General features: G+C 35.6%; 2 protein-coding genes across 7 annotated transcripts in view; one reads left to right on the top strand and one right to left on the bottom strand.

Moving 5' to 3' along the window:
• The window catches only part of LOC137424777 (uncharacterized), a 675,237-nt gene that overhangs the window by 208,253 nt on the left and 439,916 nt on the right, over positions 1-27,068 (top strand). The window lies entirely within an intron of this gene.
• Positions 1-27,068, bottom strand: part of LOC137424790 (cytosolic 10-formyltetrahydrofolate dehydrogenase-like) — a 256,540-nt gene that overhangs the window by 22,621 nt on the left and 206,851 nt on the right. Inside the window, exon 5 of one of the 6 annotated variants that reach the window (XM_078775913.1) lies at positions 26,043-26,638. The exons of 3 other annotated variants lie outside the window; for them this stretch is intronic. The gene's annotated coding sequence lies outside the window, so the exon portion shown is untranslated. Of the gene's footprint in view, positions 1-26,042; positions 26,639-27,068 lie in introns of those variants that run through there. 2 more of the 6 variants (XM_078775933.1, XM_078775912.1) reach the window with 2 other exon arrangements.

Here is a 27,068-nt window from a genome sequence, read left to right as displayed (position 1 = left end):
TTTTTTCAACAGAATCTTTCCAACTAAAATCGCCATTTTTCATCCGATTGATTTGAAAATTGAACAGCATTTGCACATTGAGGCATTAATTGGAAAACAAACATTTTGAGGTCAAAGGTCAACTCGTGGTCAAACTTCCAAAATCATAAATTTTCATCTTAAAACCCATCAATTTTCATACGATTGACTTGAAACTTGTACAGCATTTGCACATTGAGTCAATAAATATTTTTGTGGTCAAAAGGTCAAAGGTCAGCTCTAGGTCAAACTTAACTTCCAAAACCATCAATTTTCATCTGAAACCCTGTCAATTTTCATCCGATTGACTTGAAAATTTAACAGCATTTGCATAGTGCCTCACTGAATTGGGAAATAAACTATTTTAAGGTCAAAAGTCAAAGGTCAACTCGAGGTCAAACTTCTAAAATCATCAATTTTCATCTGAAAAAGTCACTTTTCATCCTATTGACCCTAGCGTTGATCAAGATTATCAATTTTAATGTTGATTAAATGGACAATTTGCTGGATTAATGGCAACCTTTTTGGGACAATAGGGGGGGTGGATTTTGCAAGTATTGTGCTCTGCATGACGTCTTCTTGTTTGTTTGTGAACAAGATATCTCAAAAAGTAGTGGACGGATTCGGACGAGATTCGGTAGAGAGGTTGTGTGTGTGAGAAGGACTAATCGATTCAAAATTGGCGAACATCCAGCTAGTATAATTTTAAAGTGACTTCACCATTGCCAAAAACGATACATAGCAGAATACCTCAAAAAGTTGTGGATGGATGATTTTGATTAAATGCGATTCTGTATTGTGATTTTCTGGTCTACTCTGGGATACAAAACGTAAACTGTTCACCTGGCGGAGGTTTGCTCTCTACTGAGTGCCGTTATAGTTTTGAAATGTTCCCAGATTGAATCAACATCACCTTTTCTGGCAGTATCTGGAAAACCAACCATGTAAGCCTGCTGTGAGATTGTATCAGCGAGATGCAATGCTGCAAGATTTCAACGTGTGAGGTGCCACGCTGCGAGATTTCAACGTGTGAGGTGCCATGCTGCGAGATTTCAACGTGTGAGGTGCCATGCTGCGAGATTTCAACGTGTGAGGTGCCATGCTGCGAGATTTCAACGTGTGAGGTGCCATGCTGCGAGATTTCAACGTGTGAGGTGCCACGCTGCGAGATTTCAACGTGTGAGGTGCCATGCTGCGAGATGCCAAGGTGCACGATTCTTTGCATTCAGAGCTAGTAAACCTGATAATTTAACATTCCATTTAATTTAAACCATTTCAATTTTCCATTTTTAAACCATCCATTTTCTGACAGCTGTTAAACCTGATCTTCAATCCTTGATAAATGACTTTCCCATCTGTTGCTCTTCCTCTGCTCTTTTCCAGATCGTTTTCTGAAGCCACCTGCCTGCATCATCCTGCTTTTACACACATCTCCTGAATTTGACCCGGTTTCTCCCTTCCTAAATATCTGTCAATGTTTCTCTACTTGTGGTGCTCTTCCTCTGCTCTTTTCGAGATATTTATCTGAAGCTGCATGCCTGCATCATGGCGGCTTTCAGAGCAACATCTCCTCAATGTGACCCCTTCTCTTCCCTCCCAAATATCTCACAGCCTTTCCCTACTTGCAATGCTCTTCCTCTGCTCTTTTCGAGATATTTATCTGAAGCTGCATGCCTGCATCATGGCGGCTTTCAGAGCAATATCTCCTCAATGTGACCCCTTCTCTTCCCTCCCAAATATCTCACAGTCTTTCCCTATTTGTAGTGCTCTTCCTCTGCTCTTTTTTAGATACTAGCGTGACTCGGCGTGCGGATATGGTTTCAGAGGGGATTGGCATCTTTTACCATTTCGGTGTCTTTTGGGTCTTCATGGTGTTTTGGGTCTTCAGGGCCATTTGGGTCTTCAGGATCTGCTGGGCCTTTAAGGGTATTTTGGGTCTTTGAGGTGTTTTTGAGTCTTCAGGGTCTTTTGGGTCCTTGGTGTCTTCAGAGGCTTTTGGGTATGCGGGGTCTTCAGGGGCTTTTTGGGCCTTCAGGGTCTTTTGGGTTATTTGGGGTGTTTTTGGTATTTGGGGTGTTTTGGGTCTTCGGGGTGTTTTGGGTCTTCGGGGTGTTTTGGGTCTTCAGGGTGTTTTGGGTCTTCGGGGTGTTTTGGGTCTTCGGGGTGTTTTGGGTCTTCGGGGTGTTTTGGGTCGTCGGGGTGTTTTGGGTCTTTGGGGTATTTTGGGTTTTTGGGTATTCAGGGTCTTTTTGAGCCTCAGGGCCCTGAAGGGTATTTTGGGTCTTTGGGGTGTTTTGGGTCTTTGGGGGTCTTCAGGATATGTTGGGTTTTTGGGGGTCTTGGTGGTCTGAAGGGTCTTGGGGGAATTAAAGGGTCGTCAAAGGTCTGAGGGGTCTCAGCAGTCTTAACGCAATTAAGAGGGTTAAGTAAGAGGGTTAAGTAAGAGGGTGGTAATTTAATTTGAAGACGAAGAAGACGTTTTCGTCGCATGTAAACATACATACATACATACATACATACATACATACATACATACATACATACATACATAGCGAACCATATACATTTGCTCTGTTATAATAAGATTTATCTGAAACCGCCTGCCTGCATCATGGCGGCCTTGAGATAAATATCTCTTCTGCCGACTCCTCTCTCTGCAACAAGCCGAGCTCTGAAACAAGCCTCGACAAAAATACAAAAAAAACATTCAATACAAAAAATATGTATCATCACCCCACCTAATTTAAAACACCTCACCACCAAGTAATTCAAAACACCTCACCACCACATAATTCAAAACACCTCACCACCACGTAATTCAAAACACCTCACCACCACGTAATTCAAAACACCTCACCACCACGTAATTCAAAACATCTCACCAACACGTGATTCAAAACATCTCACCACCACGTAATTCAAAACACCTCACCACCACGTAATTCAAAACATCTCACCACCACGTAATTCAAAACACCTCACCACCACGTAATTCAAAACACCTCACCACCACGTAATTCAAAACAACTCACCACAATGTAATTCAAAACACCTCACCACCACAAAATTCAAAACATCTCACCAACACGTGATTCAAAACACTTCACCACCAAGTAATTTAAAACACCTCACCCCCACCTCATTTAAAACACCTCACCACCAACTAATTCAAAACACCTCACCACCAACTAATTCAAAACACCTCACCACCAACTAATTCAAAACACCTCACCACCACATAAGTTAAAACACGTCACCACCATGTAATTCAAAACACCTCACCACCACGTAATTCAAAACACCTCACCACCACATAATTTAAAACACCTCACCCCCCCACCAAATTTAAAACACCACACCACCAAGTAATTTAAGACACCTCACCACCACGTGATTCAAAACCACCGCCACGTTATTAAAAACACTTCACAACCACGGATACAAAAGTTTGAGGGAGGAGTTAAGTGAAAACACAGACACTGCCCAGATATGTCGATATATAGATAAATGACTGCACCCGAGTTGCTGTTTTGTCATGGTTTCCACCAATCATAATTCAAGCAATTATTTTGCACAAATGTATTTGTAATATACGTGATATTAAATTTTATAAACAATTAAAGTTTTATTATTTATTTTTTTTCAAAAATAATTAAAACAAAAAAATCAAATACAATACCCTTAGGACATACACACGGGAGAGATATGTGCATACCAGAAGTTTGGTACGATTTCAAAAAAGTTTGAAGTAGTTCAGTGACGAGACAAGACAACACAACACAGGACAGACTGCACAGATATATATATATATATATATATACAGACTTGGCATTTAATATGGAATATTTTTTTTTTCTTGACTTGGGTTTACTTTCTGAACTCAGTATATCAATCTGGTGAGTTTCTTTTACCCTTTGGTGATGTCTTTGTTGAAAGAACCATGTCACTGTCTTTCGCAGCAAGAAGTCAATAACAGGATTATATCACAGGTGGCGTGACAAAATGTAAGGACAGGTACATTTGACGATTGGCTTCACAATCGGGTATATAAGGGTTGCTGCGTTCTGTATTAGTGGAAAACATCTGCTGCACGTCTACAAAAGTTATTGCTGCTTCCTCTGGAGATGGTCCGTCAACTTGACAATGCTGTTTGTCATGGAGTGGTGGCTTTACGAAATTCTGGCATGAAACAGCGTGCTATTGCTCGGCAGTATGGCATCACTCCAGGTCAGGTGTCAAAGATCCTGAAACGAAATGCTCAGAGGGGTGTCCCTTCTCCAATACCGAGGCCAGGACGTCCACACAGAACCACAAGGAGAGATGATCGCCAGCTGCACCGGTTAGTCTGCAATGGCCGTACCAAGTCAGCTAATCGGCTTAGGGCTGAGTGGCAGCAACTGACAAATGTGCCTGTATCCAGTAGGCTAGTCAACCAACGACTGGTTCAAGCAGGCTATCGTGCCAGGCGTCCCCTGATAAAGCCACGCCTGACCAGACAACACAGCCAGCGCCGATTGCAGTGGGCCAGAGAGCACCGTCAATGGCAGCCAGGACACTGGAATCACGTGACCTTCAGTGACGAGTCTAGATTTCTGGTCTATCGTCAAGATGGCCGCGTCCGAGTGCGCAGACAAGTGCATGAAGCCCACAACGAAGATTGTATAGTGCCAAGAGTCCAAGCTGGAGGTGGTGGGGTGACCGTTTGGGCTGCTTTTCATGCAGGGGGCAAAACTGACCTGGTTGTTCTGAATGGAAACCTGAACCAGTTCAAGTACAGGGTCATTCTGGAAGAAACATTGCTTCCATTTGCTCGTGCAGCCTTTCGAGGAAACTTTGTCTTCCAAGATGACAATGCACGGCCTCATCGTGCTCGCATGATCCAACACTTTCTTGCTGACCGTGGTGTAGAGCATATGGAGTGGCTTGCCATGTCCCCGGATGTGAATCTGATAGAGAACTTGTGGGCAGAATTAACGCGTCAAATCGACAACTTGGACCAGCAGCCCACCTCTGTGCATGAATTGCAGCAGACTATTGTCACTGCATGGCAAGCGATTCTTGTACAAACCTTGGCAAATCTCGTGAACAGCATGCCTCGACATGTACGTGCTCTCCTGAATGCTCTTGGGGGTTACACGAAGTACTGAAATGTAATTTTACTGTCTGTAATCCCAGTCATAATTTAGCTTTTGTTGTTGTTGAAAAATTTTTTGGCTAATGTGCAAAACAGAGATACTTCTGGAAAACGTACAGAAGTTTAACACAGTACTGTCCGTGAATTGAGTTCGATATCAGTTTACATCACTTTCAAGGATCAATTTATTTGCTTCGAAATGTCAAATGTGGTTTTTGTTTCTTTTAAAGGTCACATTAACAAAATCGAGAATAATTTCAACATAATTCCAATGAACTTTTGGTTCTAAGTCATCTTGAAAAGTAAGTTCACCCCCACAAAAAAAATATTCCATATTAAATGCCGTCTGTATGTATATATATGGTAATAATAATAATATTAATAATAGTAGTAATCATGAAATACAAAAAATAAAAAATACTAAAATACTAAACATATGGATACATAATAATCGTCATAATAATAATAATAAAATACCAAAAAAAAGAAGATAATAAATACAAAAAAATTAAATAAAAGAGAAAATACAAAAAAAACAAAAGTAAATACAATAAAGATATCTATAATAATAATAGTAACAACAATGGAATACAAAAAAGATAATAAAACACTAAAAAGATGTACACATAATAATAGTAATAATAAAATACCAATTTTTGTTTTTTTTAAGATAATAAACACAAAAAAAATTAAATACAAATATATATATATATAATTATAATAATAGTAATACTCATCGTAATAAATAAAAATAAAAAGGAAGGTGAAATACAAAAAATATATATATATAAATAAATACAAAAAAATACATATATATATATATATGTATATATATATATATATATTATAATAATAATAATAGTAATAATGATGAAATACAAAAAGAAGAAGATAATGTCGTGTGATTTCCCTCGGTGAAGACCGGAAAATCACGGATAGCAAATCGAGTGTTAATGAAGGCGTTCAATTCAATAGCTGTTTTTCTCTCAGCGATTCGTCGAATGCGCTGCATTTATTTTCGTTCTCTGTTTCATCCCAGTCGTTCACCCCATACCTCCTTGTTTAATATCTCCACTCAAAAAAAAAAAAACCCCCAAAAAATATTTCCTTCCCAGGTCTTATTCGTTTATTTGTTGTTCTTTTTTGTTCGTTCGTTCTTCGTTCGCGATCACGCGATCACGTGTTTAGAAATGTATAATCTCTCCCCTGAACAACTATTTTCTCTCATATATTACAACACCCTTTTCTTCTTTTCCTACAAAAGGATGCTTTCGTCTTGCTCACCAAATCTATTCATTCCAAAAAATATATATAATACCATCTCTTACAGTTCCTCCTTTCTACATTCCCTAAACTATCCAGAACTCCACCCCTCCTTCAGTGTCCTCAAATGTATTTTTGACTCGAAGGTCTCAAACTCATTTTGCAAAAAATGTTCGTTTCCCATGAATTGTACACTTTTCAAAATCCAATCTCACCCCTCCCCTCCAAATCCTCCCCATCACCCATCCCTTTCAAATCTCCCCCCTTGCCCCTTCCCTCCCTCCTAAACTCCCCCCACACCCCTCCCCTCCGAGACTCCCCTCTCACCCCTCCTCCTCAAAGCATCCTCCCTGCTTCTTCCCCCTTCCAACTTTCACCTTCATCTCCCCCAACCTTCTGCCTCGCTCTTCCCCCTCCTCAAATAACACCTCACTGTGCCTCACCCAATCTCCATCAAACCTTTTGTCCACCCCATTCTTCCCTTTCTCCAAGCTATTCTGAAATCTCTGAAATCTCTGACACACCTTCAACAGCTCTCCCTACCTCTTCCTCCTCTTCCACATCTTACCCTACCCCTCCCCCCCCCTGTTCTGGACCTGATGCTCCCCCTTCCTCTTCATTAACGGTATGGACCTCAAACATCCGGGGCCTTCCCTCAAACTTGACTGATCTCTCCATACAGGTTGCTTCTGACAAACCAGATGTGATCTGCTTAACAGAAACTTTCCTCCTTCATGATGTCTCTGATGCCTTGGTATCTCTCCCAGGTGACTCCCTCCTCCGGTATGATAGACCTGAGCCTCGTCCTGGAGGTGGGGTTGCTATCTTTATAAAAACGCTCTTCCTCACTCGCCCTCCACTGCCCTCTCTCCACCTCACCCCCCAGGAATACCTTTGGCTACGGCTTCCCCTTCGCTCCCACCTTTTGTTCATATGTGTGTTGTACCGTCCACCAAACAGCGATGACTCCATCTACATCTCGCTGTCTGATAATATGGACCAACTTCTATCTACCCATCCCAACTCTCTCTTCCTCATATGTGGTGATTTCAATTGTCACCATGCCAGTTGGCTGGGTGTGGGTACCTCTTTCACCAGCCATGGCTCTTCAGCAAAGGACTTCTGCGACTCACTGGGACTGACACAATCTGTCAATTTCCCGACCCGGATCTCAGTCAACGGAGCATCTTCTCTTCTGGATTTGGTTATGACAAACTTCCCTGAAAATGTCTGCTGCTCTTCTTCTGCTCCAATCGGCTCATCTGATCATGTGCTTGTCAAAGTGGACATCTCTCTGACCATTCTCAGAGAGCCGCCTCAGCGTCGACGAGTCTGGCATTTCACTCAGGCCAACTGGCACGGTCTTCAAGCAGCCATCAATCATCTGGACTGGTCTCCCATCTCTACCGCCTCTAACATCAACTCATCCTGGGAATTCTTTCAAAGTAAATTGCTCTCTCTCATGCACAGATTTATCCCATCTCGTCTTCAGTTGTCATACCCTTCTAGACACAGGGCCATAGGGTGGATATCTATTTATTTTTTTGATTTCATGACCTGAACCTAGGGATTTGGCAAGAAGGGTGTGGGATGAAGCCTTATGACCTCCAAAACATCTTGTTTTTTTTCACAAGCGATATCGTGGTACGTTACCGAGAACCGCTGCCCCAAAACACCAGTATACACCAATTGTATGTTACATTTGAAATACCCATTTACACAGTAAAAAAAACAACACAAACTATATGATGTCATGTTCACATTGGTCTTGGCAGCAATATTTATTAATTCAGACCCCCAAAAGTAGTAAAAATGTTGTTTTAACGACTTGGTAAAATAACATGCTGTGATGCATTTATCAGAAAGTCATGTTTTTGGACCTTAAAACCTGCATAATTTAAAATTTTTGTACAATATTTGTGATTGGTGTTGCTACTACGATCCATGGTGGTTTACCAATGCTATTTTGAAACTGTTAATAGGTCCAATAAGTGTGTAAGGGGTGATATTTTAACCCATCAAAGACAAATACGTGGCGTACAAGCGAACCAGTGCGCATTGACGTCATGATAAACTCGAGATGGGCTGAACTATAGCCACAATTTGTCTCTTCGGCTTGGTCATGTTGAAACTTGTCCAAAACATCATACAAATAGTGCAGTTATTTCATCCTCTTCAGCATCAGAGTCTTCCTCATCTTCAGATCTGGAGTCTTTATCATCATTAGTAGTGTAATAATGTTGCTTCTGGGACACCTCCGTTTAACATGGGAAATCCATATCTAATGTCATTTACCCCCTTGTCTTTTTCAAAAATCATAAACACCTCTATTTCTCCCACCCTCATCTTTATGAACCTTTTGTCTGTAGTACCTATCCTTAATGTTGTTCATTAGACCACTCAAACACTACAAATATTTGTTTTCTCTTATAGACCTATCATCCTTCTTCTACATATCATCTGGCAGATTAATCTTTGACCCACTCAAACATTGACCCATTCACTTCCATATTAATTCTTTCCCTCCCTCATTGCCCCTAAACACCTATATTTCTCTCACCCTGTTCTTTACGAACCTTCTAACCTTTTGACATGTTATCCTTATTCATTAGACCACTTAAACAATGGTCCTTCTGTGTGAACCTGTGATCCTTCTGACCTTATGGACCTTTTAACCTTTTACTCTTAATATCATCTGGTGAATATAACCCACTCAAACAACGACCCTACAAATATTTGTTTATGCGTGGGAAATAATTTAATTCTCCTACAACTCTCTTCACCATCTAATATATTAACAAAAAATATGTTTGAGTTTGGTTCTTTATTAAGATATTTTAACTGAGCTAAGATAAAATGGTAAACCTCCCTCAATGTTCTTGTTTGAGCGCCTCCAGTGCCACATACCATTTTTTGGTAAGCTCCGCCCACTTTTTGGTAAACCACGCCCATTTTTTACTAAGCCCCGCCCACCTTTTGTTAAGCCACGCCCACTTTTTACTAAGCCCCGCCCACTTTTGCTAAGCTCCTCCCACTTTTGCTAAGTCCCACCCACTTTATAAACTCTTCAGCATTGTATCATTTCCAGGTAATACATTACATCATTTTCAGGGAATTTCCATCACATCATTTCCAGTTAAGACACGCCCAGGGAATTTCCACAGGAAGACACACCCAGTCCTTATAAAAGGCACCGACCACACAGGCTTTTTCAAACACGCTTTCTGCTTCACTTGAGAATGGACTACTATGCCGAAATGGAATGGGATAACTTTGCTATTCCATGGAGTCCTACTACCTGTGTAGAACTCAACCTTCAGATTGATGAACTGGACTCGAACCTCTTATCAATGGAGGTAAGTTTGTTTATTTATTTATTTATTTATTTAAATTTTTTTTTTTTTTTTTTTTTTTTTTTTTTTTTAAGATGAGACTCGTGTAAGAGTTAACAAAGTTTATTTTAATATTCATAGAGCTTGATTTATACAAATAAAAAATATTGTATTAAATTAATACATTGTTATTTTCTTTCACAGGAAATTGTATCTGAGATACGAAATGAAAATTCTGCTTTTAACACAACTTGGGATGAAGTTATTTTTTTGTTTGAAGACATTTTGAACAACCAAGACCCCCAGAACGAGTTCTACCTTGATGACCCAGCCAAAGAGTTATACCTTGGAGATCCACAAAATCCTGAAAAAGAGTTTTACCATGATGATACTTGTTGTGAGTTATCAAAACAAAACCCACTGAACAAGTTCTACCTTGATGAGCCAGAATACAAGTCATACATTGGAGACCCACAAATTTCTGAAAATTGGGAAAGGAGAGTTCTCCCTGATGGTCCGCAGTTATACTATGTGAGACACATCATAGAAACCCTAAAAAATTGGGCAAGGAGAGTTCTCCCTGATGGTCCGCAGTTATACTATGTGAGACACATCATAGAAACCCTAAAAAATTGGGCAAGGAGAGTTCTCCCTGATGGTCCGCAGTTATACTATGTGAGACACATCATAGAAACCCTAAAAAATTGGGCAAGGAGAGTTCTCCCTGATGGTCCGCAGTTATACTATGTGAGACACATCATAGAAACCCTAAAAAATTGGGCAAGGAGAGTTCTCCCTGATGGTCCGCAGTTATACTATGTGAGACACATCATAGAAACCCTAAAAAATTGGGAAAGGGAAGTTTTCCCTGATGGTCCGCAGTTATACTATGTGAGACTTATCACGGAAACCCCCAATATTTCTGAAAATTGTGGTTTTACCTTGGGGACTTGGAAAGATGGTTATATTTTTGGAGACTCGGAATGGGGGTTTTGTTTTGATGACTCGGAATGTGATACCTATCTTGGAGGCTCAACAGGAATGTGGTTATACCTTGGGAACTTGGAAAGTTGGTTTTATTTTGGAGACTCTACCTGTGGGGTTCCTCTTGGAGACTCTTTGGATTCTAAAGCAATGAACAATGTTCTTTATTTAATGACGCTTGATTTAAGCAATATCAAGAAAGTTCGAGGAAGAAAATGCTGGAAAATTCTTTCTTCCCATTTCTACTTCTTCAAACTTAAAAGCCTTGAAAGACAGAATTGGAGGAAGAGGAAAAAAAAAAAGAAATACGTATTTAAAAAAGAAGAAAAGAAAGATTATGTTAGGGTTTGGGTGGGATTTTGAATGTGAGGGTTAGGGATGGGGTTGGGTTAGGGTTGGGATTTTGAATGTGAGGGTTAGGGTTGGGGTTGGGTTAGGGATGGGGTTGGGTTAGGGATGGGGTTGGGTTAGGGATGGGTTGGGTTAGGGTTGGGATTTTGAATGTGAGGGTTAGGGTTGGGGTTGGGTTAGGGATGGGATTGGGTTAGGGTTGGGATTTTGAATGTGAGGGTTAGGGATGGGTTGGGTTAGGGATGGGGTTGGGTTAGGGATGGGGTTGGGTTAGGGTTGGGGTTGGGTTAGGGATGGGGTTGGGTTAGGGATGGGGTTGGGTTAGGGATGGGGTTGGGTTAGGGATGGGGTTGGGTTAGGGATGGGTTGGGTTAGGGATGGGTTTGGGTTAGGGATGGGGTTGGGTTAGGGCTTGGGTTGGGTTAGGGTTTGTATATTATTATGACTCACTCGCACATACACACACACACAAAAGTTAAGCCCCAACTAAAAAGTTGTGGGATTCTGTGTTTGGGGTTCACAGATTTAAAAACGTATCCCCATTATACACACACAAAAGTTAAGCCCCAACTAAAAAGTTGTGGGATTCTGTGTTTGGGGTTCACAGATTTAAAAACGTATCCCCATTATACACACACAAAAGTTAAGCCCCAACTAAAAAGTTGTGGGATTCTGTGTTTGGGGTTCACAGATTTAAAAACGTATCCCCATTATACACACACAAAAGTTAAGCCCCAACTAAAAAGTTGTGGGATTCTGTGTTTGGGGTTCACAGATTTAAAAACGTATCCCCATTATACACACACAAAAGTTAAGCCCCAACTAAAAAGTTGTGGGATTCTGTGTTTGGGGTTCACAGATTTAAAAACGTATCCCCATTATACACACACAAAAGTTAAGCCCCAACTGGAAAGTTGAGGGATTCTGTGTTTGGGGTTCACAGATTTAAAAACGTATCCCCATTACATTTTATTTATTTATTTATTATTTTCAAGGGTATTATCTGCTTACTTGTGTTTTTTGTAATTCTTGTGAGTAAAATGAACCCAAGATTTCTTCTCCATTTAAATCATATAATTTGTAGGTCCAAGGGACTGTATCCATTACATCAACGATTTTAAATAATTCATTAGTCCATCTCTTTGTATAACCTTTCTCAAAATGGCTTTTCCATTTGTATATTCTTACAATATCACCAACTTTAAACTTGGGCTTTCTCAAATTAATCTCCTTTTCATATTCTAATTTTGTAAATGTTTCTGATGGTTTTGATTTTGTTGATGAATGAACTGTATTATTGTAATTATCTACAATATCCTGAATTAAATACACCCATTTTTGAGAACCGAGTTGTGTGAATTTTTTATATAATTTCTCTTTTAAAGTACGATTAAAACGCTCAATAACAACTGCCTTTCCTTCATTAAAGGTGCTGTATAATTTAATACCCTTCCCCTTAAGAAATTTCATGAATATTTTGTTATAGAACTCTGTTCCCTCATCAGTCCATAACTTCTTTGGTTTCCTTTTATCCCGATCAAATATTAGCTTAAAGGCTAACATTAAAGTATCACCCCTTTTATTTTTTAAAGGGACAACCCAGGCAAATCTACTCCTCAAATCAATAACGGTTAAAGCATACCTGTATCCCCTGTCATTATTCAATTCAATTAAATCAGCGGACCATATGTGGTCAGTGTATTTAGAATAAACCTTCCTTCTTTTAAACTTTGTGATTATAGGTTTGTGTAATTCTTCAGCCAAAAGCTCCTCAGTCTTGATGACATCATTAGAGCCTAATAGTTTTTTGAGGAATAACCAAGACCAAGTTTCAATTTAGCATTTATCAAATTTCTCACAATAAACCTATCAACTTTCTCTCTCAACGTTGGATTTTGTATCAAAGACAAATTATACAACATTTCGCTGTCGGCTTTATGTTTTTCAGTCAACGTAGTGGTTTTCCCATAAGCAATATCATGCTTCATACACACTTCGTCAACCCTATTTGTAGGTTTAGACCAAGGTTTAGGATTGTCAGCCTCATCTAATCTTTTATCCAAGTTTGTTCCTGGACCACAGAAAGAATACCCTGGAAGGTGTAATTCCCCTGGAATTCCAGTTGTTGTAAATTTACTTCCTGACAGAAACTTTTGTATGTCTCCTCCTCTTTTAGGAGAGATGAATTGGCACTTTTTAGAGCCACATACTTGACATATTCCTTTTTGATAAACTCTATTATTTTTAGCTTTAACATAAGAGATATTTTTAGATTTAGTTTTCTTTTTACATTTGAGACAATAACTCATATTTATTTATCAGAAAAATTCCGACAGAGTATCAAAACCTTTTTGGTTTTCAACATATACATTTCAATCTTTATTTTTAAAACATAAAGAATCCTAAGGAATGCCTTCACTCTCTCCTCCATTTATTTACAAATAAAAACTAACTAAAGTCAATGACACCAACATCATCAATCACATAATCTTTTCCTTCTTCTTCTTCTTCTTCTTCTTCACCACTTTCTCGTTTAAATCTCCTCCCTGAAATTGAAGACATTGACGTTCTTATTTTTGAAACCATTATCTTCATAAGAGTTGTTAATTCTTTAATTTCCTCTTCGGTGCGTTGAGATTGATTTATTTGCTTTAATACACTCAATCTTTTATGAATCTCAATGATTTCCATCTTTTTATATTTTTCCTCCCTCTCTCTTTGCTCCCTCTCCTCCTCCTCCATTTTCTCCCTTTCCTCCTTCTCTCTTTTCTCCCTTTCCTCCCTCTCCTCCTCCTTTTTCTCCCTTTCCTCCTTCTCCTTTTTCTCTCTTTTCTCCCTTTCCTCCCTCTCCTCCTCCTTTTTCTCCCTTTCCTCCTTCTCCTTTTTCTCTCTTTCCTCCTTCTCTTCTTTAACTCCTTCCTCATTTATCTTAGCAATTTTTGATATCAATATTTTCACAGCATTCATTCTTTCTTTATTTTCCTCTTCGGTGAGTTGAGATTTATCTTCTTGCTGTAATACATCCACTCTTTTTTGAATCGCTCTGATTTCCATCTCCCTCTCCCCCCTCTCTCTTTGTTCCCTCTCCTCCTTCTCTCTTTTCTCTCTTTTCTCCTTCTCTTCTTCAACTCCTTCCTCATCCCTTGCTACCCTTGAGTTTAAACCCCAAATAATATTATACATATACTCATCTGGATTTTGAGATATTCTTGTATCTATAATTATTTTTCTCATAATAGGATACCAATAAGATTTGTTGACGATTTCTAAAAGAGTTTTATATTTCATAACTTTGAGAAGTTCATTTTTATTTAATACTTTAAACAAGTCTCTATTTGTGGGTTTAACAATATCAGTATAAGGCCAGTTTTTAATGACAAAATTTCCATGTGTATGTTCCAATTCGTACGGTATGTAAAACCGAGCACCCTTTTCTTGTAGGTATCCTTGAATACAAAAATTATAATTCTCTTGTAGTCTTCTTCCTGCCATTTATGTATCAGAAATATATGTGAGATTAATATTATGACAGGTAATACCACCCCATCTTCCCACTACCAAATCGGTTTGTATTCCTCGGCTTTCTATCCTTATCTCATTACCTTCCTTCTTTGTCATGCGAACCATCGCTATACTATCATATATTTTTATTTTCTTAAAATCACGTATTTGTTGTTTACTAATTGTACTTCCACATAAATCCTTATCTTCACCAAGTGGATAATATTCTTCTTTACGAGACTGATTTAAATCATGTAGGTCTTCTAAGTTTATTGAAAAAGACCAATTATACCCTAAATCAGGCATATCATACCCCCATTTATTAATTCGCATATTAACTAAATGTCCTTCTTTATAAAATTCAATTGTAAGCAGGTAGTTAAATTCAATGAGGAAAGGTGTATGGTCAGTATAACCAGGTGTTGTGGTTGTAAATTTTACTTGTTTCACAAAACGTGCTGTTTTATTTAACAAGTGTGATAAATCACTGAATCTAATTAAGTCATTCGCATCTGTAGGGTTTGGATAATTGATTAATTTATAAGTATTCTTCATATTAATATTTTTACTTATACTATATTTTTGTCGTTCAGCCTGTGCCTTTGTATAATAATTTGATAAATCAATATCCTGAGAGGATTTTCCAAAGATAGAACCATCTTTTCCAACATAGGTCATTTATATTAGATAAAAAATGATATCATAAAAATTTTCATTATTGTTGAGTTGAAATAATACATATAAACATAATTGGCCACAACATTTAGAATTAATTTCTTGAACTTGGAATGTTTGATAAACACCATTCTGTAAGAATTGTATTACTTCAACAGGTGGTGGCATACCATAACTATCAAAATAATATTTATCCTGACTATTATGAATACAAACCCAATGAGAACCATTCTGTGTGTCTAAATTCATAATAATATTCTTTGTATTCTTATTTATATGTGTTAATTCATCTCTCATACAAATAACCACATTATCAATTTTTAGTGTTTTACAATACTTAGCTAGTTCTATATTTGACGTTGTATTCTTTCCAAATTGTTTAAACCATTTATCCATTTATTTATGAGAAAGATACAATCCATTACCCCGTTTAGTTAGTTTAACACCCGCTTGAGCGATAGAGGAAAGCATATCTCCAACCAACAATCTAGCTTTATCAGGTAGACTTTCAAGTTTTTGAGCAAAATCTACAATTACACCACTTCCACTAATTTGTTTCTCCAACTCCTTGTTATGTCTTTCCAATTCTTTTTGAGCTTTTAGTTGTGCCTTCCTTTCGTTAGCAGTTTTTACCGCTGCTGAAATACCACCAGTCAATGCTCCCGCCGCACTTAAACCAGCAAATAAAGGAATTAGAAACGGGAGAAATCCTCCTCTTGACTCGTCTATTGAATATTTCTTCAACATAGGTTTCGTCATTTTAATTTTAAGTGATCCAACATCATTTAGTGTTTTTACTTGTGTGTGTGTGAGTAAAACATCAATTCTTACAGCTCCTTTTCTTTGAATTGTATTAACATTAATAATACAAGGCTTTTGATTTTGAATACAAGATGTTAATTTATTAAGATTGATTTGATTAACATATACCCCTACCATTTATTTATGAGAAAAAACCTATGTGATATTAATCATAACACCATTATCTGTATTAATCTGTAATTCTGTTTCCTCCAAAAGCAAACAATAAGCATCAACTTCTTCATTCTCCCCTCTTTCAATGTATAGAGAAGTATCCACTCGATTAGACTTTATAGTTTCCTTTTGAGAACTCAGGTCAATTGCGTAGATTGTATATAAACCTTTAAATGCAACCATATCCAAAATAGGATCATTATTACCATTACTTTCACACACTTTTTGGTAGGACTTGTAGGCTTCCGCATAATCATTTTTTTCCCAATCAATTTCCAATCTATCTCGCGGATAAAATGTGCCATCAAGAGAAACCCGAAGTTGTTTCACCTTAGCATTATCACTCAGCGCATTATTCTTATTAGTACCCTCCTCTCCATCTGGTTTTTTAAAAATGAGCCATAGGTATCGTGGCTTTCCTTCAAGAACACCCAAATTCCAAGTGTAGGTAGTGTGTTCCAGTTTAACGTGTTGACATCTTCTTTTAAGGTATGATACATTTAGCGGTTTCTTTGAGTTAAGTCTTCTATTTAACATCTCCTCCGTTTTAAGATTAGGAGTATATTCATTGATATACCAACACAAATCATTAATAACAAATTTATTATTGTCGCCAAAAGCATTTTCAGCCCCAAAAAGCAATCTATTTACATTATCATTCCTTTGTAGTTGAAATCTAATTTTAAGACCATACAAAACTTTATCATAATCACAAAATCCAAATATACCTTTAAGAGGTACTGCTACGGTAAAACTATTCTCAGCTTTTGCGTCATCATTATACATTGACTTCCTTTGACTATAACCAGGGTCTGTGTTTGTTCCCGTTGACATATCAGGAATAAAGCCTTCAACAGCTCCCTTACCCATTCTATCACCAAACGAATATAGTGTAAATTTCATCATTTCAGATGTAGCAGAGACATAATCAACCGCTTCAACCTCTTGTGTTCCAATATACAGGCGAACACTGTCAAACATTTTCCAGAAGAAATCATTTACGAGTGTAGCATTAGTATTATTCGCAGCCTTAGTGAATTTAAATTTACACAGCAAGAAACTATCAGCTATATTCAAGTAAGTTTGTTGATTATTTATTTCAAAACTTTTTGTTCCGTTTGAATTCCAGTCGGTTCCTGTAATAGCATTTACCTTAAAATAGTCTTCCTTTTTAGTAGAGTTTGAAATGATAATCGTATCATCCAAATCATAGATACTATCAATCGCTTCCATACTTGTATTTATATAGTATTAAAATTGTTGAAACCCTGACCCAAGTATTTTAATGATTTTTTGTCGTTCTTGTGAAGATAGTTGAGTTTTACCTTTTTTAATTTCTTTGATTGCTTGTAATTTATGGGACTCCTTTTGAGCATCTTTTATACTCTTTACAACACCTGCTACATTTCCCATGAGAGAAGCAGTTGAACCAATTAGGTCTTTATGTTTAAGAATGGTTGAACCAATACCCATTAGAGTATCAATTATCCCATCTCCTTTATTTCGAAATTGATGACCCACACCCCGTTGTCTCTTAGGTTTATAGTATCCTTTACCCACATACCTTGTATAGTCTGGTGAAAGGAACATGCCCTCCCCTGTAATTATTTTATATTTTCCCAACTCGTGTTTTCTTACAATAACCATTATTTATTTATTGAAAAACTTCACGTAGGTGAATTCTGATGGATATAATTTCATCATTAAAGGATATCATACGATTATCTTGGTCGGTTATCCTAAAATTTACTCTGTATATGGTTTTTCCTGACACAGGTAAATAGACAAGATTTTTTGGTTCCATATTAAATTTATAACCAATCGGGGTTGAGTATGCACTGAATGAAAATATTGTATTTGTTCTTATTCCATCGTTATAAGCACCATCAATCAAATCACAATGAATTAATACTGAATTTATACCGGAGGATATTTGGATAACATTATCACTGTAAAACGTCCCGTTATTTTCAATCTTTTTTGAAGAGAAACCCAATAGCTCTCTGAACGAATTTTCAATCGTGAAATCAACTTTATAATTATTTTTCAGTTTAATAGTTGATTTTGAAGTGTGTGTTTGAATATCTATTACAATATTTTTTGGTTCATCACCTTTTTCTTTCATAAGGCGAGAGACTTCTGAAGATATTTGAGAAATCTCGTAAGCTCCAGGTGAAACAGTTATAGTTTTGTAGGCAGTGCCTGGATTATAACTAAACTTGTTGTTTTTCTCTGTGATATTAAAAAGGGTATTGTAAGTTTCCATTGACAACAAAGATGCCTCATATGAGGTAAGGGGGTCAAGTTGTAGTGGGTAAGGGAATGAAGCTGTGTAATCGCTCGTTGTGAAATTAAAACTAAGAATTGTGCTTCTCATCTTATTTAATATCTAATAAAATATCTTTGTATTGACATTTATTAATTATTTTCATGTTCATCAACTGATCTAAAATGGCTGAGGATTCATTAAAACAATTGTTGTTTCCAGCCTTCTTACTACCTAATAACAATAATAGCCTATTAACTAATTGTGATGGGTCATTTGGAAGAAAACTAACACCCGAACCAAGCTTACTTAAAGCATCAATAATATGTTTCTCCTTCTCATTCTTCTTACTTTTACCAGCAACAGAAACTCCATAATCAAGTGCATTTAGCAACTCAATATATACCCTATCTTCCTCTCTTTCCATATCAAGTGGTTCCTCAAAATATTTTGAACCGCTGAATCCGGGGTTTGTTAGAAGAAACATTAATCTTGGAGTTAATTTAACATTTGGTTGAGTAGAACTCAAGAACATCAATTCATCATTAAATATCAATACCTTTTCTTCCACAAGATGAAACACTGCTGGTTCTTCTGTTGGAATGAGACCTGCTCTGGTTTTTGAACCCGCCGAATATTCATTGTTTTGAAGAGCTTCCACAACATAATTAGGGGGTTGATTTACCTCCTCAAGTTTCCGAAATAATCCCTCGTCATCATATTCTAATTCACCAAGTTCTTGTTTTGTTATCTGACTAAAATCTTTGAGCATTTGAAGTTTTTTCGGAGTAAATTCTACCGTGGGAACTGTAGGGTGTTGAGTTTTCAAAAGTGGTTTAAAGAATTTCTCTTGTTTTCTTTCAAAGGCTTCTTCACCAGTTAGTTTCTGTCTCCGTTTCTTCTTTATCTCTTCCTGTTGTTTAACAACTTTTGAAACTAATTGTTGATGTTCCTTAAACTTTCTTTCTCTTTCTTCAGTATTCATTTTCTGTATTTATTTATTGAAAAATATCATTTAGTATCTCATCTTGTTTCACAACAATATATTTATATTTTCCAATCGTGTGTTTCATATAATTTTCAAATTCTTTTTTACTACATAACGTAGAGCAATTATCTCTCCAAAAATTATTTACATCTATTGAATTTAACTTAAATAAAATAAAAGTATTGGCATTGTTTCTTATTGAGCGTCGAGGGAGTTGAAAATATGATTGACTAAGATATATACAATTACAAGAAGAATGTCTCCCTCTTGTATAGTAGCTATCCATTACTGTTTGGTTTCTCTCATTAACACAATCATCAAAGATGACAAGGTTCTTTTTTGATTTATCTAAATCTTGAGGTGAAGGTATATCATCCGTATTATCACTGAGAATACAAGTTATGGGTTTCGATTTTGATTTCTGTGTATCACAAAATAATTGTATTATATCATCAATATTATAATCATTTAGTTTGTTTTGAAGTTTAAATAAACCGATAATGTCTTCCTTTTTAAGACCCGCATTAAAACCCTGTGAGAGTAGTTGATACTCGGGTTGAAAACTTGACTTTGTAAAAATTATTAAATTATCATAATCTAAAAAATTAGAACCAAGGAGCATCTTTAAAAGTAAACAGGTTTTTCCACATCCGCTTGAACCAACTATTAGACATCTCAATGAATTTGGAATGTTTTTATGGTTATTAAATTTTATCTTATTTTCCCAAACGGGTAAAAAATCATTCATTTATATATTTGGAAAACAAGTTATCCAACTTTTTTTGAGCTATTTGAGAAACTCTATATTTTATCCTGAGTTCGGGTTTAATTTCAAAATAATCCATTATTTTATTTATATAGTATCTTGTATTAACATTTCCATTAAAATTATTTTGAATAATAAATATCATTAAACCCTTATACATTTCCTCAATACAATTAGTCTCTTCCCTTGAAAGAAATGGTGTATTATCATCACAATACTTAACATTCATCTCTCTTATTAATCTTGTAAAGTAATTCATTTTTGGTTCTAATTTAAAAGAGTTATATATTTTTTTATATTTCTTATTATCATTAATTAAAATTAAATCACAGAAAATACATTGTTTATATGAATCCTCATCATTAAGCCCCACTCTATCACAAGCCGGACAATTCTCTAATTTATCATATGGAGAGTCTGGAAATTCTAAATATCCTTCAGAACTTATCATATTTATGTGGTAAATTTTTACTTAAACTAAACGCAAGTTTATTCATTAATAAATACAATGTTTCAAAGCACAAAAGACAAATTTCAATCAATCTCTACTTCGGTGGAAGATATAGAAAAATATGTCAAAGATGTTAAATTGAACAAAGATAAATATGGAAATTTTTGGGTAAAACCAGTTATGGAAAATAACATGAGCCCCTCTATTTCATTTAAAGGAAGAGCTCTAACTATACCTGGAAAGACATCCATTAAAGTAAATCTAACAAAAGTTTCTCCTCTACTCCTGGCAATTTATTCAAAGCTTGAAAAAGTGATTGACCACGATACTTTGAAAAAGAATGATAAGACCATTAATAATTCTAGAGGAGACATTTGTATTTTCTTTAATAATCCAAAGGGTGTAGATCTAAGTAAAATGAATGATGTTAATATTTCTGGTGAAATGTCATTTCGTTCTATGATAGTTAGAGATTATTTAAAGATAACTTTTGATATAAAAATTGTAGAGATTGAATCTGTTAATGAAAGAAAGTATATAGATATTGATGGGAATATTTTTCTTGCTAATTAAATATGAGTCAATACAGCAGTGAAGATTTTACTATTTCATTGAACTCAGACGATAGTGATGATAGTATTTCATTGAACTTGGACGATGGTGATGATAGTATTTCATTGAACACAGTTGATAGTTATGATACTAATAGTTTGTGCTCAAATGATAGTTATGAGAGTAGCTTTATTGATGACTCTGAGTATGATTCTGAGTATTCATGTGATAGTTATGACTTAGATGATTCTGAGTGAAAAAGTGTTTTAGTTTAAGCACAGCGATATATATAAAACGGAGCTGTAAAGCTCAAAAGTGTTTTATTTTAAGCACAGTGATATATATAAAACACCACGTTTTCTCACGCTATAAACATGGTTTATTGTGATACTTGCGAGAAGGAAGTAAAATATTATAAACAACATATTCTCACCGCAAAACATACATACAACATTTTAAACAAACTTTCCCCTCTTCCACCTGAAACAAAACACTGTTCTACATGTAATAAAAATATCCTCAAGAAAGGCTTCAAAATACATCTTAAAACAAATCTACATTTATCAAATTTTATCACAACTAAAAACTCTGATGGAGCATTCAAAGGACATATTAAAATAAGAGTCTTTAACTTCAAACCTCCTGAACCAGAGTCTATAGTTGATGCTGTAGAAATAGTTAAACCTGCTGTTCAAACGTTGATTGAAAAAACACTAAAGGAAATGAAACCACTTAAATTTTATATGGGAGTAAAATTAGAAATGACAAAGGATGAAGGAGTTATAGATGCACCATACATGAGAACTGAGCCACACTTTATATCTTCATATCAAGATTTTAAAACATCAGGAGTCTATGATGAACTTATTAAACAAGAGCAAGATGTGGATAATTCAATCGTAGGAAGTGGATTCAATATAGGAAAAATTATTTACATAGACATTCATATTCTTAAATCAGATCCTCTAAAAGCTTCTTCTTACATTGATTTACCCAGTGTTATCAAAAATAGAAAAGCAGTTATCAATATCAAAAATAAAGACAATAAATGTTTTCTCTGGTCTATTTTAGCACACTTACATCCTCCACATTTTCATGATGAAAGAGTATCTCATTATAAAAAATATGAGAATACATTAAATACGAAAGATCTAAAGTTTCCGATGACTTTAAATGATATTCCTAAATTTGAAAAGATGAATAATTTATCAGTTAATGTTTATGGTCTAACAGAAACAAACAACATTCAGGTTTTAAAGCTTTCTGACAATTGTAAACAAACTCATATTAATCTTCTATATTTTAATTCAGACGAAAATTCACATTATACATACATCAAAGATATTGCTAAATTAATAAAACCACAAGTCTGTAAGAGAACAAATAAAATATATATTTGTTTGCGTTGTCTTAACTTCTTCAATTCACAAGAAAGATTAGATAAACATTCAAATTATTGTGGCGAACATAAATCAACGGTAATCAATATGCCTAAAGAAGGCTCAAAGATCACATTCAAAGATGAAAATAAAAAGATCAAACATCCATTTGTTATATATGCTGATTTTGAAAGTATTTTAGAAAAAATTGATACTGCTTCTCAAGATCCAAAAGAATCATACACAAATAAATATCAAAAACATACTCCTTGTGGTTTTTGTTATTATATCAAATCATCCGTTGGTGATAAATATAACAAGTTAGAGATGTATAGAGGCTCAAATACCCCAGAGGAGTTTGTGAAACGACTAGAAAAAGACTGTGTTCGATTAACCAAGATAATGAGAGAAACCAATAAACCAATGTCCTTAACAAGTAAAGAAAAAAGGGAATTTATAAAAAACAATGTCTGTCATATTTGTGAGGAGAAAATTGGTAAAGGTCTAAAGGTTAGAGACCATTGTCATCTCACTGGTAAATATAGAGGTCCGGCTCATCAAAGTTGTAATATTAATTATCAACTCCCCTCTTTCATTCCTGTCTTTCTTCATAACAACGCTCATTATGATACACATCTATTTATCAAGGAACTCTCAAAGACTTCTGGAAGTATCTCAGCAATTCCAAACACGGATCAGAAATACATTTCATTCACAAAAACAATTCACACATCTCCTATTACTCATATCAGATTTCTTGATACATTTAAATTCATGGCAAGTCCATTGGTTAACTTGGTTCAAAATCTAAAAGAGTTTCCATGTCTTTCAGAGTATTTTTTAGATAAAGATTTTCTAACACAAAAGGGAATTTACCCCTATGACTATATGGACTCATTTGAGAGATTCAATGAAACACAACTTCCTTCAAAAGAAAATTTCTATAACAAATTAAATAATAGTCATATATCTGATAAAGATTATGTACACGCACAAAATGTTTGGGAAAAATATAACATCAAGAATCTTGGCGAGTATCACGATTTGTATCTCAAAACTGATGTGCTTTTATTGGCCGATGTATTTGAAGCCTTTAGATCTGTTTGTCGCACTGGATATGGATTGGATCCTGCTCACTACTACACAGCACCTGGATTGGCCTGGAGTGCGATGTTGAAAATGACAAAACAAGATTTGGATTTGATAACCGATGTTGATATGCTTTTGATGATTGAAAAGGCAAAAAGAGGTGGAATTTCACAAGTCTGCTCGAGTAGATACGCAAAAGCAAATAACAAATATCTTCCAAATTATGATCCAACGAAAGAGAGTTCTTACTTGATGTACTATGACGCGAACAACCTGTATGGCTGGGCAATGTCTCAGGCTCTTCCTTATGGAAAACTTAGATGGGTAAAGGAAAAAGACTACAAAAACGTTTTACAAGATGTATGTATCTCTACACAAAAAGAATTGGATGAAGAAAAAGTTGGTTATTATTTTGAAATTGATTTAAAATATCCAGAGGAACTCCATAACCTACACAAAGATCTCCCATTTGCTTGTGAGAAAGAAAGTCCAAAGAAAGAATGGTTGAGTGATTATCAACGATCGTTTGATATAGGTGAATCAACAGAAAAATTACTTACTACATTATATAACAAGAAAAATTATGTTCTACACCAAAGAAATTTGCGACAATATTTATCAAAAGGTCTAAGAGTAGAGAAGATCCATAGGGTTCTAAAGTTCAATCAAAGTCATTGGTTAAAGGGGTACATTGATTTTAATACACAAAGAAGAACAGAGTCAAAAACAGATTTTGAGAAAGACTTTTATAAATTGATGAATAATGCGGTCTTTGGTAAGACTATGGAGAATGTGAGGAAAAGACAAAATATCAGACTATCAACATCTTGGGAACAAGCATCAAAATTAATTAATAGACCGAGTTTTACTCGAGCTGAGGTCTTTACTGAGAACTTTTGTGCGATCCATTTGATTAAAGAGAGTATTGAAATGAACAAACCTATTTATATTGGAACAACAATTCTTGATTTATCAAAGTCATTAATGTATGATTACTTTTATAATAACTTGAGGAAGAAATATCAAAATGATGTTAATCTACTTTATATGGATACAGATAGTTTTATTTTGAAAATTAATACCAACGATGTTTATTCAGACATGAAAAGAGACATTAATATCTATGACACGAGTAATTACAGTCCAGAGAGTGAGTTGTTCTCTTCTAAAAATAAAAAGGTGATTGGAAAGTTCAAGGATGAATTAGGAGGAAATGTTATGAGTGAATTTGTGGGATTGAGGTCAAAGGCTTATGCTTATAAATACATTGTGAATAACGTTGAAAAGACTGATAAGAAGTTAAAAGGTGTAAAGAAAAATGTTATTAAAGAAACAATAAACTTTAAGGATTATTATAACTGTTTAACAACAAAGAAAGAAGAGTTTAGAAAGATTAATGGAATAAGAAGTTATAAACATCAATTATATTCAGAAGAGATAAATAAGAAAGCATTGGGGGCTTTTGATGATAAGAGGTTTATTTTAGAAAATGGAATTGATAGTCTCCCTTATGGTTATATAAGTATATAAGTGATAAGATATATATATAAGTGATAAGATATATATATAAGTGATAAGATATACATAAGTGATAAGATATATATAAGTGATAAGATATATATAAGTGATAAGTTAAAAAGGGGGGGGTTGGGGATTTTAACGGGCTACCGCCGCCTTTTTTACTATTATATAAATGATAGAACCAAGTATCAACCAGACTAAAGAGTGGAGGTGTAATCAACCTTGGTATATAAATGGAAAACATAATGAATGTGAAAAATATCAAATAGGTATAATTGAAAAGGCAACTGGTAAAAAAGTTCACAAAACAAATAAGAGAATTAATTTAAATACCGGTGAATTGGGTAAAAAAGATGGAAATATTTTTGAGTGGACGGAAAACTTTGATGGTTGTCAGGAAAATATATACTTTAATTTAAAAATGGTATGTGGCACTGGAGGCGCTCAAGCAAGAACATTGAGGGAGGTTTACCATTTTATCTTAGCTCAGTTAAAATATCTTAATAAAGAACCAAACTCAAACATATTTTTTGTTAATATATTAGATGGTGAAGAGAGTTGTAGGAGAATTAAATTATTTCCCACGCATAAACAAATATTTGTAGGGTCGTTGTTTGAGTGGGTTATATTCACCAGATGATATTAAGAGTAAAAGGTTAAAAGGTCCATAAGGTCAGAAGGATCACAGGTTCACACAGAAGGACCATTGTTTAAGTGGTCTAATGAATAAGGATAACATGTCAAAAGGTTAGAAGGTTCGTAAAGAACAGGGTGAGAGAAATATAGGTGTTTAGGGGCAATGAGGGAGGGAAAGAATTAATATGGAAGTGAATGGGTCAATGTTTGAGTGGGTCAAAGATTAATCTGCCAGATGATATGTAGAAGAAGGATGATAGGTCTATAAGAGAAAACAAATATTTGTAGTGTTTGAGTGGTCTAATGAACAACATTAAGGATAGGTACTACAGACAAAAGGTTCATAAAGATGAGGGTGGGAGAAATAGAGGTGTTTATGATTTTTGAAAAAGACAAGGGGGTAAATGACATTAGATATGGATTTCCCATGTTAAACGGAGGTGTCCCAGAAGCAACATTATTACACTACTATCATTCTTATCATCAAAGTCAACATGGCCAGTTAAGTTTGAGCAGTCATTCCTGCCGCACTTGCACAAATCTGTGCACGGAATGTTATTCTGTAGGCAAGTGCATGTAGTTTCGTTGCTGCATCGTGTCTTCTTGCAGCTTTCAGTGCAGTTAGCAAGCTCCATCACGCTGTCTGGTGCAGGTGGAAGTGTCATCCAGTCTATGGCAAGTTCCTCTTCCATCATCCATCCATAGCCATCAGGGTCGGGAATGTCAGGGATGGGCTGCAGGCTCCTCTTGTAAATTCCTGAAATATTGAAGTGATCAATAACATTAAGAATGGAGATATACATATTTCCAAAACAACATCAGAGGTATATCATTAACACTAATAGCAGTACAATCATATTATTGGGAAATTCTGTGTAGAGAAACATGCGAAATCCAAAACATCCTGCTCTGACTAAGTGTGGAGCAAAAAAATCTCTGGATCATCTACATGTCATGTTATCTTAACCACTCAACTGTACAGATAGTTACTTCAATTACTCTTTCAAATAGACCTGTTAATTTTGAACATTTACAAAGCATTGTTGTGACATTCAATATTTTGTTTTCAATTCAATAAACTTTCCAAATAATCATCTTCATTAACACATGCTGCACCATATACTAGTACTCCTGTCCAAACATAAATTACAGGTGACGTTCAATATTCAAAGAAACAACCAATTAAC

This window comes from Myxine glutinosa, chromosome 4 (assembly GCF_964187855.1).
Source record: "Myxine glutinosa chromosome 4, kmMyxGlut1.1, whole genome shotgun sequence".
Taxonomy (NCBI): Eukaryota; Metazoa; Chordata; class Myxini; order Myxiniformes; family Myxinidae; genus Myxine; species Myxine glutinosa.
The sequence above is the reverse complement of the archived record's forward strand: the minus strand, read 5'-3'. Positions and strand labels throughout refer to the sequence as shown.